This window comes from Danio rerio, chromosome 5, assembly GCF_052040795.2.
Source record: "Danio rerio strain M-AB ecotype USA chromosome 5, GRCz13ab, whole genome shotgun sequence".
Taxonomy (NCBI): Eukaryota; Metazoa; Chordata; class Actinopteri; order Cypriniformes; family Danionidae; genus Danio; species Danio rerio.
In genome coordinates, this window is record NC_141025.1 from 50,027,961 (window position 1) to 50,047,212 (window position 19,252).

Below are 19,252 nucleotides of genomic sequence, written 5' to 3' on the forward strand. Positions count from 1 at the left end.
CAAGGGGCCTCTGACCCCAGCAAACTACACAAGGATCCACAACCTTCCCTGGGATTGCAGTAAAGGCCCCAGGGTGCCCCCTTGACCTCCACCTAGGGGCCTCTGACCCTAGCAAGCTACCCAGGGGTCCACCTTTCTCCCTGGACTTGCAGTAGAGGCCCCAGGGTGCCCCCTGGCCCTCCACTTAGGGGCCTCTTACCCCAGCTAGCTACCCATGGGTCCACCTCTCTCCCTAGACTTGCAGTAGAGGCCCCAGGGTGCCCCCTGGCCCTCCACCTATGGGCTTCAGACCCCAGCAAGCTACCAAGGGGTCCACCTCTCTCCCTGGACTTGCAGTAGAGGCCCCAGGGTGCCCCCTGGCCCTCTACCTAGGGGCCTTGTACCCCAGCAAGCTACTCAGGGGTCCACCTTACTCCCTGGACTTGCAAGATAGGCCCCAGGGTGCCCCCTGGCCCTCCACCTAGAGGCCTTGTACCCCAGCAAGCTACCCAGGGGTCCACCTTTCTCCCTGGACTTGCACGATAGTCCCCAGGGTGCCCTCTGGCCCTCCACCTAGGGGCCTCTAACCTTAGGAAGCTACCCAAGGGTCCACCTCTCTCCCTGGACTTGCAGTAGAGGCCCTATGGTACCTCTTGACCCTCCACCTAGGGGACTCTGACCCCAAGAAGCTACCCAGGGGTCCACCTCTCTCCCTGGACTTGCAGTAGAGGCCCCAGGGTGCCCCCTGGCCCTCCACCTAGGGGACTCGTACCCCAGCAAGCTACCCAGGGGTCCACGTCTCTCTCTGGACTTGCAGGATAGGCCCCAGGGTGCCCCCTTGGCCCTCCACCTAGGGGCCTCTGACCCTAGCAAGCTACCCAGGGGTCAACCTTTCTCCCTGGACTAGCAGTAGAGGCCCCAGGAAGCCCCCTGTCCCTCCGCCTAGGGGCCTCTGACCCCAGCAAACTACCCAGGGGTCCACCTCTCTCCCTGGACTTGCAGTAGAGGCCCCAGGGTGCCCCCTGGCCCTCCACTTAGGGGCCTCTTACCCCAGCTAGCTACCCATGGGTCCACCTATCTCCCTAGTCTTGCAGTAGAGGCCCCAGGGTGCCCCCTGGCCCTCCACCTATGGGCTTCAGACCCCAGCAAGCTACCCAGGGGTCCACCTCTCTCCCTGGACTTGCAGTAGAGGCCCCAGGGTGCCCCCTGGCCCTCCACCTAGGGGCCTCGTACCCCAGCAAGCTACTCAGGGGTCCACCTTACTCCCTGGACTTGCAAGATAGGCCCCAGGGTGCCCCCTGGCCCTCCACCTAGAGGCCTTGTACCCCAGCACGCTACCCAGGGGTCCACCTCTCTCCCTGGACTTGCACGATAGTCCCCAGGGTGCCCTCTGGCCCTCCACCTAGGGGCCTCTAACCTTAGGAAGCTACCCAAGGGTCCACCTCTCTCCCTGGACTTGAAGTATAGGCCCCAGGGTACCCCCTGGCCCTCCAACTATGGGCTTCAGACCCCAGCAAGCTACCCAGGGGTCCACCTCTATCCCTGGACTTGCAGTAGAGGCCCCAGGGTGCCCCCTGGCCCTCCACTTAGGGGCCTCTTACACCAGCTAGCTACCCATGGGTCCACCTCTCTCCCTAGACTTGCAGTAGAGGCCCCAGGGTGCCCCCTGGCCCTCCACCTAGAGGCCTCTGACCCCAGCAAGCTACCCAGGGGTCCACCTCTCTCCCTGGACTTGCAGTAGAGGCCCCAGGGTGCCCCCTGGCCCATCACCTAGGGGCCTCTGACCCCAGCAAGCTACCCAGGGGTCCACCTCTCTGCCAAGACTTGCAGTAGAGGCCCCAGGAAGCCCCTGGCCCTCCACCTAGGGGCCTCTGACCCCAGCAAGCTACCCATGGGTCCACCTCTCTCCCTGGACTTGCAGTATAGGCCCCAGGGTGCCCCCTGGCCATAGACCAAGGGGCTTCTGACCCCAGCAAGCTAACCAGGGGTCCACCTCTCTCCCTGGGCTTGCAGGATAGGCCCCAGGGTGCCCCCTGGCCCTCCACCTAGGGGCCTCTGACATTAGGAAGCTACCCAGGGGTCCACCTCTCTCCCTGGACTTGCAGTATAGGCCCCAGGGTACCCCCTGGACCTCCACCTATGGGCTACAGACCCCAGCAAGCTACCCAGGGGTCCACCTCTCTCCCTGGACTTGCAGTATAGGCCCCAGGGTGCCCCTTGGCCCTCCACCTAGAGGCCTCTGACCCCAGCAAGCTACCCAGGGGTCCACCTCTCTCCCTGGATTTGCAGTAGAGGCCCCAGGAAGCCCCTTGGCCCTCCACCTAGAGGCCTCTGACCCCAGCAAGCTACCCAGGGGTCCACCTCTCTACCTAGACTTGCAGTAGAGGCCCCAAGGTGCCCCCTGGCCCTCCACCTAGGGGTCTCTGACCCAAGCAAGCTACCAAGGGGTCCACCTCTCTCCCTGGCCTTGCAGTAGAGGCCCCAGGGTGCCCCCTGGCCCTCCACCTAGAGGCCTTGTACCCCAGCAAGCTACCCAGGGGTCCACCTCTCTCCCTGGACTTGCACGATAGTCCCCAGGGTGCCCTCTGGCCCTCCACCTAGGGGCCTCTAACCTTAGGAAGCTACCCAAGGGTCCACCTCTCTCCCTGGACTTGAAGTATATCCCCCAGGGTACCCCCTGGCCCTCCACCTATGGGCTTCAGACCCCAGCAAGCTACCCAGGGGTCCACCTCTCTCCCTGGACTTGCAGTAGAGGCCCCAGGGTGCCCCCTGGCCCTCCAACTAGAGGCCTCTGACCCCAGCAAGCTACCCAGGGGTCCACCTCTTTCCCTGGACTTGCAGTAGAGGCCCCAGGGTGCCCCCTGGCCCTCCACCTTGGGGCCTCTGACCCCAGCAAGCTACCCAGGGGTCCACCTCTTTCCCTGGACTTGCAGTAGAGGCCCCAGGGTTCCCCCTGGCCCTCCACCTAGGGGCCTCGTACCCCAGCAAGCTACCCAGGGGTCCACCTCTCTCCCTGGACTTGCAGGATAGGCCCCAGGGTGCCCCCTGGCCCTCCACCTAGGGGCCTCTGACCCCAGCAAGCTACCCAGAGGTCCACCTCTCTCCCTTTACTTGCAGAATAGGCCCCAGGGTGCCCCCTGACCCTCCACCAAGCGGCCTCTGACCCCAGCAAGCTACACAAGGGTCCACAACTCTCCCTGGGATTGCAGTAAAGGCCCCAGGGTGCCCCCTTGACCTCCACCTAGAGGCCTCTGACCCTAGCAAGCTACCCAGGGGTCCACCTTTCTCCCTGGACTTGCAGTAGAGGCCCCAGGAAGCCCCCTGTCCCTCCGCCTAGGGGCCTCTGACCCCAGCAAACTACCCATGGGTCCACCTCTCTCCCTGGACTTGCAGTAGAGGCCCCAGGGTGCCCCCTGGCCCTCCACTTAGGGGCCTCTTACCCCAGCTAGCTACCCATGGGTCCACCTCTCTCCCTAGACTTGCAGTAGAGGCCCCAGGGTGCCCCCTGGCCCTCCACCTATGGGCTTCAGACACCAGCAAGCTACCCAGGGGTCCACCTCTCTCCCTGGACTTGCAGTAGAGGCCCCAGGGTGCCCCCTGGCCCTCCACCTAGGGGCCTCGTACCCCAGCAAGCTACTCAGGGGTCTACCTTACTCCCTGGACTTGCAAGATAGGCCCCAGGGTGCCCCCTGGCCCTCCACCTAGAGGCCTTGTACCCCAGCAAGCTACCCAGGGGTCCACCTCTCTCTCTGGACTTGCACGATAGTCCCCAGGGTGCCCTCTGGCCCTCCACCTAGGGGCCTCTAACCTTAGGAAGCTACCCAAGGGTCCACCTCTCTCCCTGGACTTTTAGGATAGGCCCCAGGGTGCCCCCTGGCCCTCCACCTAGGGGCCTCTGACCCCAGCAAGCTACACAGAGGTCCACCTCTCTCCCTGGACTTGCAGAATAGGCCCTTGGGTGCCCCCTGACCCTCCACCAAGGGGCCTCTGACCCCAGCAAACTACACAAGGATCCACAACCTTCCCTGGGATTGCAGTAAAGGCCCCAGGGTGCCCCCTTGACCTCCACCTAGGGGCCTCTGACCCTAGCAAGCTACCCAGGGGTCCACCTTTCTCCCTGGACTTGCAGTAGAGGCCCCAGGGTGCCCCCTGGCCCTCCACTTAGGGGCCTCTTACCCCAGCTAGCTACCCATGGGTCCACCTCTCTCCCTAGACTTGCAGTAGAGGCCCCAGGGTGCCCCCTGGCCCTCCACCTATGGGCTTCAGACCCCAGCAAGCTACCAAGGGGTCCACCTCTCTCCCTGGACTTGCAGTAGAGGCCCCAGGGTGCCCCCTGGCCCTCTACCTAGGGGCCTTGTACCCCAGCAAGCTACTCAGGGGTCCACCTTACTCCCTGGACTTGCAAGATAGGCCCCAGGGTGCCCCCTGGCCCTCCACCTAGAGGCCTTGTACCCCAGCAAGCTACCCAGGGGTCCACCTTTCTCCCTGGACTTGCACGATAGTCCCCAGGGTGCCCTCTGGCCCTCCACCTAGGGGCCTCTAACCTTAGGAAGCTACCCAAGGGTCCACCTCTCTCCCTGGACTTGCAGTAGAGGCCCTAGGGTACCTCTTGACCCTCCACCTAGGGGACTCTGACCCCAAGAAGCTACCCAGGGGTCCACCTCTCTCCCTGGACTTGCAGTAGAGGCCCCAGGGTGCCCCCTGGCCCTCCACCTAGGGGACTCGTACCCCAGCAAGCTACCCAGGGGTCCACGTCTCTCTCTGGACTTGCAGGATAGGCCCCAGGGTGCCCCCTTGGCCCTCCACCTAGGGGCCTCTGACCCTAGCAAGCTACCCAGGGGTCAACCTTTCTCCCTGGACTAGCAGTAGAGGCCCCAGGAAGCCCCCTGTCCCTCCGCCTAGGGGCCTCTGACCCCAGCAAACTACCCAGGGGTCCACCTCTCTCCCTGGACTTGCAGTAGAGGCCCCAGGGTGCCCCCTGGCCCTCCACTTAGGGGCCTCTTACCCCAGCTAGCTACCCATGGGTCCACCTATCTCCCTAGTCTTGCAGTAGAGGCCCCAGGGTGCCCCCTGGCCCTCCACCTATGGGCTTCAGACCCCAGCAAGCTACCCAGGGGTCCACCTCTCTCCCTGGACTTGCAGTAGAGGCCCCAGGGTGCCCCCTGGCCCTCCACCTAGGGGCCTCGTACCCCAGCAAGCTACTCAGGGGTCCACCTTACTCCCTGGACTTGCAAGATAGGCCCCAGGGTGCCCCCTGGCCCTCCACCTAGAGGCCTTGTACCCCAGCACGCTACCCAGGGGTCCACCTCTCTCCCTGGACTTGCACGATAGTCCCCAGGGTGCCCTCTGGCCCTCCACCTAGGGGCCTCTAACCTTAGGAAGCTACCCAAGGGTCCACCTCTCTCCCTGGACTTGAAGTATAGGCCCCAGGGTACCCCCTGGCCCTCCAACTATGGGCTTCAGACCCCAGCAAGCTACCCAGGGGTCCACCTCTATCCCTGGACTTGCAGTAGAGGCCCCAGGGTGCCCCCTGGCCCTCCACTTAGGGGCCTCTTACACCAGCTAGCTACCCATGGGTCCACCTCTCTCCCTAGACTTGCAGTAGAGGCCCCAGGGTGCCCCCTGGCCCTCCACCTAGAGGCCTCTGATCTTAGCAAGCTACCCAGGGGTCCACCTCTCTCCCTGGACTTGCAGTAGAGGCCCCAGGGTGCCCCCTGGCCCATCACCTAGGGGCCTCTGACCCCAGCAAGCTACCCAGGGGTCCACCTCTCTGCCAAGACTTGCAGTAGAGGCCCCAGGAAGCCCCTGGCCCTCCACCTAGGGGCCTCTGACCCCAGCAAGCTACCCATGGGTCCACCTCTCTCCCTGGACTTGCAGTATAGGCCCCAGGGTGCCCCCTGGCCATAGACCAAGGGGCTTCTGACCCCAGCAAGCTAACCAGGGGTCCACCTCTCTCCCTGGGCTTGCAGGATAGGCCCCAGGGTGCCCCCTGGCCCTCCACCTAGGGGCCTCTGACATTAGGAAGCTACCCAGGGGTCCACCTCTCTCCCTGGACTTGCAGTATAGGCCCCAGGGTACCCCCTGGACCTCCACCTATGGGCTACAGACCCCAGCAAGCTACCCAGGGGTCCACCTCTCTCCCTGGACTTGCAGTATAGGCCCCAGGGTGCCCCTTGGCCCTCCACCTAGAGGCCTCTGACCCCAGCAAGCTACCCAGGGGTCCACCTCTCTCCCTGGATTTGCAGTAGAGGCCCCAGGAAGCCCCTTGGCCCTCCACCTAGAGGCCTCTGACCCCAGCAAGCTACCCAGGGGTCCACCTCTCTACCTAGACTTGCAGTAGAGGCCCCAAGGTGCCCCCTGGCCCTCCACCTAGGGGTCTCTGACCCAAGCAAGCTACCAAGGGGTCCACCTCTCTCCCTGGCCTTGCAGTAGAGGCCCCAGGGTGCCCCCTGGCCCTCCACCTAGAGGCCTTGTACCCCAGCAAGCTACCCAGGGGTCCACCTCTCTCCCTGGACTTGCACGATAGTCCCCAGGGTGCCCTCTGGCCCTCCACCTAGGGGCCTCTAACCTTAGGAAGCTACCCAAGGGTCCACCTCTCTCCCTGGACTTGAAGTATATCCCCCAGGGTACCCCCTGGCCCTCCACCTATGGGCTTCAGACCCCAGCAAGCTACCCAGGGGTCCACCTCTCTCCCTGGACTTGCAGTAGAGGCCCCAGGGTGCCCCCTGGCCCTCCAACTAGAGGCCTCTGACCCCAGCAAGCTACCCAGGGGTCCACCTCTTTCCCTGGACTTGCAGTAGAGGCCCCAGGGTGCCCCCTGGCCCTCCACCTTGGGGCCTCTGACCCCAGCAAGCTACCCAGGGGTCCACCTCTTTCCCTGGACTTGCAGTAGAGGCCCCAGGGTTCCCCCTGGCCCTCCACCTAGGGGCCTCGTACCCCAGCAAGCTACCCAGGGGTCCACCTCTCTCCCTGGACTTGCAGGATAGGCCCCAGGGTGCCCCCTGGCCCTCCACCTAGGGGCCTCTGACCCCAGCAAGCTACCCAGAGGTCCACCTCTCTCCCTTTACTTGCAGAATAGGCCCCAGGGTGCCCCCTGACCCTCCACCAAGCGGCCTCTGACCCCAGCAAGCTACACAAGGGTCCACAACTCTCCCTGGGATTGCAGTAAAGGCCCCAGGGTGCCCCCTTGACCTCCACCTAGAGGCCTCTGACCCTAGCAAGCTACCCAGGGGTCCACCTTTCTCCCTGGACTTGCAGTAGAGGCCCCAGGAAGCCCCCTGTCCCTCCGCCTAGGGGCCTCTGACCCCAGCAAACTACCCATGGGTCCACCTCTCTCCCTGGACTTGCAGTAGAGGCCCCAGGGTGCCCCCTGGCCCTCCACTTAGGGGCCTCTTACCCCAGCTAGCTACCCATGGGTCCACCTCTCTCCCTAGACTTGCAGTAGAGGCCCCAGGGTGCCCCCTGGCCCTCCACCTATGGGCTTCAGACACCAGCAAGCTACCCAGGGGTCCACCTCTCTCCCTGGACTTGCAGTAGAGGCCCCAGGGTGCCCCCTGGCCCTCCACCTAGGGGCCTCGTACCCCAGCAAGCTACTCAGGGGTCTACCTTACTCCCTGGACTTGCAAGATAGGCCCCAGGGTGCCCCCTGGCCCTCCACCTAGAGGCCTTGTACCCCAGCAAGCTACCCAGGGGTCCACCTCTCTCTCTGGACTTGCACGATAGTCCCCAGGGTGCCCTCTGGCCCTCCACCTAGGGGCCTCTAACCTTAGGAAGCTACCCAAGGGTCCACCTCTCTCCCTGGACTTGAAGTATAGGCCCCAGGGTACCCCCTGGCCCTCCACCTATGGGCTTCAGACCCCAGCAAGCTACCCAGGGGTCCACCTCTCTCCCTGGACTTGCAGTAGAGGCCCCAGGGTGCCCCCTGGCCCTCCACCTAGAGGCCTTGTACCCCAGCAAGCTACCCAGGGGTCCACCTCTCTCCCTGGACTTGCACGATAGTCCCCAGGGTGCCCTCTGGCCCTCCACCTAGGGGCCTCTAACCTTAGGAAGCTACCCAAGGGTCCACCTCTCTCCCTGGTCTTGCAGTAGAGGCCCCAGGGTGCCCCCTGGCCCTCCACCTAGGGGCCTCTGACCCCAGCAAGCTACCCAGGGGTCCACCTCTCTCCCTGGACTTGCACGATAGTCCCCAGGGTGCCCTCTGGCCCTCCACCTAGGGGCCTCTAACCTTAGGAAGCTACCCAAGGGTCCACCTCTCTCCCTGGACTTGAAGTATAGGCCCCAGGGTACCCCCTGGCCCTCCACCTATGGGCTTCAGACCCCAGCAAGCTACCCAGGGGTCCACCTCTCTCCCTGGACTTGCAGTAGAGGCCCCAGGGTGCCCCCTGGCCCTCCACCTAGAGGCCTTGTACCCCAGCAAGCTACCCAGGGGTCCACCTCTCTCCCTGGACTTGCACATTAGTCCCCAGGGTGCCCTCTGGCCCTCCACCTAGGGGCCTCTAACCTTAGGAAGCTACCCAAGGGTCCACCTCTCTCCCTGGTCTTGCAGTAGAGGCCCCAGGGTGCCCCCTGGCCCTCCACCTAGGGGCCTCTGACCCCAGCAAGCTACCCAGGGGTCCACCTCTCTCCCTGGACTTGCAGTAGAGGCCCCAGGGTGCCCCCTGGCCCTCCACCTAGATGCCTCTGACCCCAGCAAGCTACCCAGGGGTCCATCTCTTTCCCTGGTCTTGCAGTAGAGGCCCCAGGGTGCCCCCTGGCCCTCCACCTAGGGGCCTCTGACCCCAGCAAGCTACCCAGGGGTCCACCTCTCTCCCTGGACTTGCAGTAGAGGCCCCAGGGTGCCCCCTGGCCCTCCACCTATGGGCCTCGTACCCCAGCAAGCTACCCAGGGGTCCACCTCTCTCCCTGGACTTGCAGGATAGGCCCCAGGGTGCCCCCTGACCCTCCACCAAGGGGCCTCTGACCCCAGCAAGCTACACAAGGGTCCACAACTCTCCCTGGGATTGCAGTAAAGGTCCCAGGGTGCCCCCTTGACCTCCACCTAGGGGCCTCTGACCCTAGCAAGCTACCCAGGGGTCCACCTTTCTCCCTGGACTTGCAGTAGAGGCCCCAGGAAGCCCCCTGTCCCTCCGCCTAGGGGCCTCTGACCCCAGCAAACTACCCAGGGGTCCACCTCTCTCCCTGGACTTGCAGTAGAGGCCCCAGGGTGCCCCCTGGCCCTCCACTTAGGGGCCTCTTACCCCAGCTAGCTACCCATGGGTCCACCTCTCTCCCTAGACTTGCAGTAGAGGCCCCAGGGTGCCCCCTGGCCCTCCACCTATGGGCTTCAGACCCCAGCAAGCTACCCAGGGGTCCACCTCTCTCCCTGGACTTGCAGTAGAGGCCCCAGGGTGCCCCCTGGCCCTCCACCTAGGGGCCTCTGACCTTAGGAAGCTACCCAGGGGTCCACCTCTCTCCCTGGACTTGCAGTGTAGACCCTAGGGTGCCCCCTGGCCCTCCACCTAGTTGCCTCTGACCCCAGCAAGCTACACAAGGGTCCACAACTCTCCCTGGGATTGCAGTAAAGGCCCCAGGGTGCCCCCTTGACCTCCACCTAGGGGCCTCTGACCCTAGCAAGCTACCCAGGGGTCCACCTTTCTCCCTGGACTTGCAGTAGAGGCCCCAGGAAGCCCCCTGTCCCTCCGCCTAGGGGCCTCTGACCCCAGCAAACTACCCAGGGGTCCACCTCTCTCCCTGGACTTGCAGTAGAGGCCCCAGGGTGCCCCCTGGCCCTCCACTTAGGGGCCTCTTACCCCAGCTAGCTACCCATGGGTCCACCTCTCTCCCTAGACTTGCAGTAGAGGCCCCAGGGTGCCCCCTGGCCCTCCACCTATGGGCTTCAGACCCCAGCAAGCTACCCAGGGGTCCACCTCTCTCCCTGGACTTGCAGTAGAGGCCACAGGGTGCCCCCTGGCCCTCCACCTAGGGGCCTCGTACCCCAGCAAGCTACTCAGGGGTCCACCTCTCTCCCTGGACTTGCAAGATAGGCCCCAGGGTGCCCCCTGGCCCTCCACCTTGGGGCCTCTGACCCCAGCAAGCTACCCAGGGGTCCACCTCTTTCCCTGGACTTGCAGTAGAGGCCCCAGGGTTCCCCCTGGCCCTCCACCTAGGGGCCTCGTACCCCAGCAAGCTACCCAGGGGTCCACCTCTCTCCCTGGACTTGCAGGATAGGCCCCAGGGTGCCCCCTGGCCCTCCACCTAGGGGCCTCTGACCCCAGCAAGCTACCCAGAGGTCCACCTCTCTCCCTTTACTTGCAGAATAGGCCCCAGGGTGCCCCCTGACCCTCCACCAAGCGGCCTCTGACCCCAGCAAGCTACACAAGGGTCCACAACTCTCCCTGGGATTGCAGTAAAGGCCCCAGGGTGCCCCCTTGACCTCCACCTAGGGGCCTCTGACCCTAGCAAGCTACCCAGGGGTCCACCTTTCTCCCTGGACTTGCAGTAGAGGCCCCAGGAAGCCCCCTGTCCCTCCGCCTAGGGGCCTCTGACCCCAGCAAACTACCCATGGGTCCACCTCTCTCCCTGGACTTGCAGTAGAGGCCCCAGGGTGCCCCCTGGCCCTCCACTTAGGGGCCTCTTACCCCAGCTAGCTACCCATGGGTCCACCTCTCTCCCTAGACTTGCAGTAGAGGCCCCAGGGTGCCCCCTGGCCCTCCACCTATGGGCTTCAGACACCAGCAAGCTACCCAGGGGTCCACCTCTCTCCCTGGACTTGCAGTAGAGGCCCCAGGGTGCCCCCTGGCCCTCCACCTAGGGGCCTCGTACCCCAGCAAGCTACTCAGGGGTCTACCTTACTCCCTGGACTTGCAAGATAGGCCCCAGGGTGCCCCCTGGCCCTCCACCTAGAGGCCTTGTACCCCAGCAAGCTACCCAGGGGTCCACCTCTCTCTCTGGACTTGCACGATAGTCCCCAGGGTGCCCTCTGGCCCTCCACCTAGGGGCCTCTAACCTTAGGAAGCTACCCAAGGGTCCACCTCTCTCCCTGGACTTGAAGTATAGGCCCCAGGGTACCCCCTGGCCCTCCACCTATGGGCTTCAGACCCCAGCAAGCTACCCAGGGGTCCACCTCTCTCCCTGGACTTGCAGTAGAGGCCCCAGGGTGCCCCCTGGCCCTCCACCTAGAGGCCTTGTACCCCAGCAAGCTACCCAGGGGTCCACCTCTCTCCCTGGACTTGCACGATAGTCCCCAGGGTGCCCTCTGGCCCTCCACCTAGGGGCCTCTAACCTTAGGAAGCTACCCAAGGGTCCACCTCTCTCCCTGGTCTTGCAGTAGAGGCCCCAGGGTGCCCCCTGGCCCTCCACCTAGGGGCCTCTGACCCCAGCAAGCTACCCAGGGGTCCACCTCTCTCCCTGGACTTGCACGATAGTCCCCAGGGTGCCCTCTGGCCCTCCACCTAGGGGCCTCTAACCTTAGGAAGCTACCCAAGGGTCCACCTCTCTCCCTGGACTTGAAGTATAGGCCCCAGGGTACCCCCTGGCCCTCCACCTATGGGCTTCAGACCCCAGCAAGCTACCCAGGGGTCCACCTCTCTCCCTGGACTTGCAGTAGAGGCCCCAGGGTGCCCCCTGGCCCTCCACCTAGAGGCCTTGTACCCCAGCAAGCTACCCAGGGGTCCACCTCTCTCCCTGGACTTGCACATTAGTCCCCAGGGTGCCCTCTGGCCCTCCACCTAGGGGCCTCTAACCTTAGGAAGCTACCCAAGGGTCCACCTCTCTCCCTGGTCTTGCAGTAGAGGCCCCAGGGTGCCCCCTGGCCCTCCACCTAGGGGCCTCTGACCCCAGCAAGCTACCCAGGGGTCCACCTCTCTCCCTGGACTTGCAGTAGAGGCCCCAGGGTGCCCCCTGGCCCTCCACCTAGATGCCTCTGACCCCAGCAAGCTACCCAGGGGTCCATCTCTTTCCCTGGTCTTGCAGTAGAGGCCCCAGGGTGCCCCCTGGCCCTCCACCTAGGGGCCTCTGACCCCAGCAAGCTACCCAGGGGTCCACCTCTCTCCCTGGACTTGCAGTAGAGGCCCCAGGGTGCCCCCTGGCCCTCCACCTATGGGCCTCGTACCCCAGCAAGCTACCCAGGGGTCCACCTCTCTCCCTGGACTTGCAGGATAGGCCCCAGGGTGCCCCCTGACCCTCCACCAAGGGGCCTCTGACCCCAGCAAGCTACACAAGGGTCCACAACTCTCCCTGGGATTGCAGTAAAGGTCCCAGGGTGCCCCCTTGACCTCCACCTAGGGGCCTCTGACCCTAGCAAGCTACCCAGGGGTCCACCTTTCTCCCTGGACTTGCAGTAGAGGCCCCAGGAAGCCCCCTGTCCCTCCGCCTAGGGGCCTCTGACCCCAGCAAACTACCCAGGGGTCCACCTCTCTCCCTGGACTTGCAGTAGAGGCCCCAGGGTGCCCCCTGGCCCTCCACTTAGGGGCCTCTTACCCCAGCTAGCTACCCATGGGTCCACCTCTCTCCCTAGACTTGCAGTAGAGGCCCCAGGGTGCCCCCTGGCCCTCCACCTAGGGGCCTCTGACCTTAGGAAGCTACCCAGGGGTCCACCTCTCTCCCTGGACTTGCAGTGTAGACCCTAGGGTGCCCCCTGGCCCTCCACCTAGTTGCCTCTGACCCCAGCAAGCTACACAAGGGTCCACAACTCTCCCTGGGATTGCAGTAAAGGCCCCAGGGTGCCCCCTTGACCTCCACCTAGGGGCCTCTGACCCTAGCAAGCTACCCAGGGGTCCACCTTTCTCCCTGGACTTGCAGTAGAGGCCCCAGGAAGCCCCCTGTCCCTCCGCCTAGGGGCCTCTGACCCCAGCAAACTACCCAGGGGTCCACCTCTCTCCCTGGACTTGCAGTAGAGGCCCCAGGGTGCCCCCTGGCCCTCCACTTAGGGGCCTCTTACCCCAGCTAGCTACCCATGGGTCCACCTCTCTCCCTAGACTTGCAGTAGAGGCCCCAGGGTGCCCCCTGGCCCTCCACCTATGGGCTTCAGACCCCAGCAAGCTACCCAGGGGTCCACCTCTCTCCCTGGACTTGCAGTAGAGGCCACAGGGTGCCCCCTGGCCCTCCACCTAGGGGCCTCGTACCCCAGCAAGCTACTCAGGGGTCCACCTCTCTCCCTGGACTTGCAAGATAGGCCCCAGGGTGCCCCCTGGCCCTCCACCTTGGGGCCTCTGACCCCAGCAAGCTACCCAGGGGTCCACCTCTTTCCCTGGACTTGCAGTAGAGGCCCCAGGGTTCCCCCTGGCCCTCCACCTAGGGGCCTCGTACCCCAGCAAGCTACCCAGGGGTCCACCTCTCTCCCTGGACTTGCAGGATAGGCCCCAGGGTGCCCCCTGGCCCTCCACCTAGGGGCCTCTGACCCCAGCAAGCTACCCAGAGGTCCACCTCTCTCCCTTTACTTGCAGAATAGGCCCCAGGGTGCCCCCTGACCCTCCACCAAGCGGCCTCTGACCCCAGCAAGCTACACAAGGGTCCACAACTCTCCCTGGGATTGCAGTAAAGGCCCCAGGGTGCCCCCTTGACCTCCACCTAGGGGCCTCTGACCCTAGCAAGCTACCCAGGGGTCCACCTTTCTCCCTGGACTTGCAGTAGAGGCCCCAGGAAGCCCCCTGTCCCTCCGCCTAGGGGCCTCTGACCCCAGCAAACTACCCATGGGTCCACCTCTCTCCCTGGACTTGCAGTAGAGGCCCCAGGGTGCCCCCTGGCCCTCCACTTAGGGGCCTCTTACCCCAGCTAGCTACCCATGGGTCCACCTCTCTCCCTAGACTTGCAGTAGAGGCCCCAGGGTGCCCCCTGGCCCTCCACCTATGGGCTTCAGACACCAGCAAGCTACCCAGGGGTCCACCTCTCTCCCTGGACTTGCAGTAGAGGCCCCAGGGTGCCCCCTGGCCCTCCACCTAGGGGCCTCGTACCCCAGCAAGCTACTCAGGGGTCTACCTTACTCCCTGGACTTGCAAGATAGGCCCCAGGGTGCCCCCTGGCCCTCCACCTAGAGGCCTTGTACCCCAGCAAGCTACCCAGGGGTCCACCTCTCTCTCTGGACTTGCACGATAGTCCCCAGGGTGCCCTCTGGCCCTCCACCTAGGGGCCTCTAACCTTAGGAAGCTACCCAAGGGTCCACCTCTCTCCCTGGACTTGAAGTATAGGCCCCAGGGTACCCCCTGGCCCTCCACCTATGGGCTTCAGACCCCAGCAAGCTACCCAGGGGTCCACCTCTCTCCCTGGACTTGCAGTAGAGGCCCCAGGGTGCCCCCTGGCCCTCCACCTAGAGGCCTTGTACCCCAGCAAGCTACCCAGGGGTCCACCTCTCTCCCTGGACTTGCACGATAGTCCCCAGGGTGCCCTCTGGCCCTCCACCTAGGGGCCTCTAACCTTAGGAAGCTACCCAAGGGTCCACCTCTCTCCCTGGTCTTGCAGTAGAGGCCCCAGGGTGCCCCCTGGCCCTCCACCTAGGGGCCTCTGACCCCAGCAAGCTACCCAGGGGTCCACCTCTCTCCCTGGACTTGCACGATAGTCCCCAGGGTGCCCTCTGGCCCTCCACCTAGGGGCCTCTAACCTTAGGAAGCTACCCAAGGGTCCACCTCTCTCCCTGGACTTGAAGTATAGGCCCCAGGGTACCCCCTGGCCCTCCACCTATGGGCTTCAGACCCCAGCAAGCTACCCAGGGGTCCACCTCTCTCCCTGGACTTGCAGTAGAGGCCCCAGGGTGCCCCCTGGCCCTCCACCTAGAGGCCTTGTACCCCAGCAAGCTACCCAGGGGTCCACCTCTCTCCCTGGACTTGCACATTAGTCCCCAGGGTGCCCTCTGGCCCTCCACCTAGGGGCCTCTAACCTTAGGAAGCTACCCAAGGGTCCACCTCTCTCCCTGGTCTTGCAGTAGAGGCCCCAGGGTGCCCCCTGGCCCTCCACCTAGGGGCCTCTGACCCCAGCAAGCTACCCAGGGGTCCACCTCTCTCCCTGGACTTGCAGTAGAGGCCCCAGGGTGCCCCCTGGCCCTCCACCTAGATGCCTCTGACCCCAGCAAGCTACCCAGGGGTCCATCTCTTTCCCTGGTCTTGCAGTAGAGGCCCCAGGGTGCCCCCTGGCCCTCCACCTAGGGGCCTCTGACCCCAGCAAGCTACCCAGGGGTCCACCTCTCTCCCTGGACTTGCAGTAGAGGCCCCAGGGTGCCCCCTGGCCCTCCACCTATGGGCCTCGTACCCCAGCAAGCTACCCAGGGGTCCACCTCTCTCCCTGGACTTGCAGGATAGGCCCCAGGGTGCCCCCTGACCCTCCACCAAGGGGCCTCTGACCCCAGCAAGCTACACAAGGGTCCACAACTCTCCCTGGGATTGCAGTAAAGGTCCCAGGGTGCCCCCTTGACCTCCACCTAGGGGCCTCTGACCCTAGCAAGCTACCCAGGGGTCCACCTTTCTCCCTGGACTTGCAGTAGAGGCCCCAGGAAGCCCCCTGTCCCTCCGCCTAGGGGCCTCTGACCCCAGCAAACTACCCAGGGGTCCACCTCTCTCCCTGGACTTGCAGTAGAGGCCCCAGGGTGCCCCCTGGCCCTCCACTTAGGGGCCTCTTACCCCAGCTAGCTACCCATGGGTCCACCTCTCTCCCTAGACTTGCAGTAGAGGCCCCAGGGTGCCCCCTGGCCCTCCACCTATGGGCTTCAGACCCCAGCAAGCTACCCAGGGGTCCACCTCTCTCCCTGGACTTGCAGTAGAGGCCCCAGGGTGCCCCCTGGCCCTCCACCTAGGGGCCTCTGACCTTAGGAAGCTACCCAGGGGTCCACCTCTCTCCCTGGACTTGCAGTGTAGACCCTAGGGTGCCCCCTGGCCCTCCACCTAGTTGCCTCTGACCCCAGCAAGCTACACAAGGGTCCACAACTCTCCCTGGGATTGCAGTAAAGGCCCCAGGGTGCCCCCTTGACCTCCACCTAGGGGCCTCTGACCCTAGCAAGCTACCCAGGGGTCCACCTTTCTCCCTGGACTTGCAGTAGAGGCCCCAGGAAGCCCCCTGTCCCTCCGCCTAGGGGCCTCTGACCCCAGCAAACTACCCAGGGGTCCACCTCTCTCCCTGGACTTGCAGTAGAGGCCCCAGGGTGCCCCCTGGCCCTCCACTTAGGGGCCTCTTACCCCAGCTAGCTACCCATGGGTCCACCTCTCTCCCTAGACTTGCAGTAGAGGCCCCAGGGTGCCCCCTGGCCCTCCACCTATGGGCTTCAGACCCCAGCAAGCTACCCAGGGGTCCACCTCTCTCCCTGGACTTGCAGTAGAGGCCACAGGGTGCCCCCTGGCCCTCCACCTAGGGGCCTCGTACCCCAGCAAGCTACTCAGGGGTCCACCTCTCTCCCTGGACTTGCAAGATAGGCCCCAGGGTGCCCCCTGGCCCTCCACCTAGAGGCCTTGTACCCCAGCAAGCTACCCAGGGGTCCACCTCTCTCCCTGGACTTGCACGATAGTCCCCAGGGTGCCCTCTGGCCCTCCACCTAGGGGCCTCTAACCTTAGGAAGCTACCCAAGGGTCCACCTCTCTCCCTGGACTTGAAGTATAGGCCCCAGGGTACCCCCTGGCCCTCCACCTATGGGCTTCAGACCCTAGCAAGCTACCCAGGGGTCCACCTCTCTCCCTGGACTTGCAGTAGAGGCCCCAGTGTGCCCCCTGGCCCTTCACCTAGATGCCTCTGACCCCAGCAAGCTACCCAGGGGTCCATCTCTTTCCCTGGTCTTGCAGTAGAGGCCCCAGGGTGCCCCCTGGCCCTCCACCTAGGGGCCTCTGACCCCAGCAAGCTGCCCAGGGGTCCACCTCTCTCCCTGGACTTGCAGTAGAGGCCCCAGGGTGCCCCCTGGCCCTCCACCTATGGGCCTCGTACCCCAGCAAGCTACCCAGGGGTCCACCTCTCTCCCTGGACTTGCAGGATAGGCCCCAGGGAGCCCCCTGGCCCTCCACCTAGGGGCCTCTGACCCCAGCAAGCTACCCAGAGGTCCACCTCTCTCCCTGGACTTGCAGAATAGGCCCCAGGGTGCCCCCTGACCCTCCACCAAGGGGCCTCTGACCCCAGCAAGCTACACAAGGGTCCACAACTCTCCCTGGGATTGCAGTAAAGGTCCCAGGGTGCCCCCTTGACCTCCACCTAGGGGCCTCTGACCCTAGCAAGCTACCCAGGGGTCCACCTTTCTCCCTGGACTTGCAGTAGAGGCCCCAGGAAGCCCCCTGTCCCTCCGCCTAGGGGCCTCTGACCCCAGCAAACTACCCAGGGGTCCACCTCTCTCCCTGGACTTGCAGTAGAGGCCCCAGGGTGCCCCCTGGCCCTCCACTTAGGGGCCTCTTACCCCAGCTAGCTACCCATGGGTCCACCTCTCTCCCTAGACTTGCAGTAGAGGCCCCAGGGTGCCCCCTGGCCCTCCACCTATGGGCTTCAGACCCCAGCAAGCTACCCAGGGGTCCACCTCTCTCCCTGGACTTGCAGTAGAGGCCCCAGGGTGCCCCCTGGCCCTCCACCTAGGGGCCTCTGACCTTAGGAAGCTACCCAGGGGTCCACCTCTCTCCCTGGACTTGCAGTGTAGACCCTAGGGTGCCCCCTGGCCCTCCACCTAGTTGCCTCTGACCCCAGCAAGCTACCCAGGGGTCCACCTCTCTCCCTGGACTTGCAGTAGAGGCCCTAGGGTACCTCCTGACCCTCCACCTAGGGGACTCTGACCCCAGGAAGCTACCCAGGGGTCCACCTCTCTCCCTGGGCTTGCAGTAGAGGCCCCAGGGTGCCCCCTGGCCCTCCACCTAGGGGACTCGTACCCCAGCAAGCTACCCAGGGGTCCACCTCTCTCCCTGGACTTGCAGGATAGGCGCCAGGGTGCCCCCTGGCCCTCCACCTAGGGGCCTCTGACCTTAGGAAGCTACCCAGGGGTCCACCTCTCTCCCTGGACTTGCAATATAGGCCCCAGGGTGCCCCTTGGCCCTCCACCTAGAGGCCTCTGACCCCAGCAAGCTACCCAGGGGTCCACCTCTCTCCCTGGACTTGCAGTAGAGGCCCCAGGAAGCCCCCTGTCCCTCCGCCTAGGGGCCTCTGACCCCAGCAAACTACCCAGGGGTCCACCTCTCTCCCTGGACTTGCAGTAGAGGCCCCAGGGTGCCCCCTTGCTTTCCACTTAGGGGCATCTTACCCCAGCTAGCTACCCATGGGTCCACCTCTCTCCCTAGACTTGCAGTAGAGGCCCCAAGGTGCCCCCTGGCCCTCCACCTAGGGGTCTCTGACCCAAGCAAGCTACCAAGGGGTCCACCTCTCTCCCTGGCCTTGCAGTAGAGGCCCCAGGGTGCCCCCTGGCCCTCCACCTAGAGGCCTTGTACCCCAGCAAGCTACCTAGGGGTCCACCTCTCTCCCTGGACTTGCACGATAGTCCCCTGGGTGCCATCTGGTCCTCCACCTAGGGGCCTCTAACCTTAGGAAGCTACCCAAGGGTCCATCTCTCTCCCTGGACTTGAAGTAGAGGCCCCAAGGTGCCCCCTGGCCCTCCACCTAGGGGTCTCTGACCCAAGCAAGCTACCAAGGGGTCCACCTCTCTCCCTGGCCTTGCAGTAGAGGCCCCAGGGTGCCCCCTGGCCCTCCACCTAGGGGCCTCTGACCCCAGCAAGCTACCCAGAGGTCCACCTCTCTCCCTGGACTTGCAGAATAGGCCCCAGGGTGCCCCCTGACCCTCCACCAAGGGGCCTCTGACCCCAGCAAGCTACACAAGGGTCCACAACTCTCCCTGGGATTGCAGTAAAGGCCCCAGGGTGCCCCCTTGACCTCCACCTAGGGGCCTCTGACCCTAGCAAGCTACCAAGGGGTCCACCTTTCTCCCTGGCCTTGCAGTAGAGGCCCCAGGGTGCCCCCTGGCCCTCCACCTAGGGGCCTTGTACCCCAGCAAGCTACCTAGGGGTCCACCTCTCTCCCTGGACTTGCAGGATAGGCCCCAGGGTGCCCCCTGGCCCTCCACCTAGGGGCCTCTAACCCTAGGAAGCTACCCAAGGGTCCACATCTCTCCGTGGACTTGCAGGATAGGCCCCAGGGTACACCCTGGCCCTCCACCTAGGGGCCTCTTACCCCAGCTAGCTACCCATGGGTCCACCTCTCTCCCGAGACTTGCAGTAGAGGCCCCAGGGTGCCCCCTGGCCCTCCACCTATGGGCTTCAGACCCCAGCAAGCTACCCAGGGGTCCACCTCTCTCTCTGGACTTGCAGTAGAGGCCCCAGGGTGCCCCCTGGCCCTCCACCTAGGGGCCTTGTACCCCAGCAAG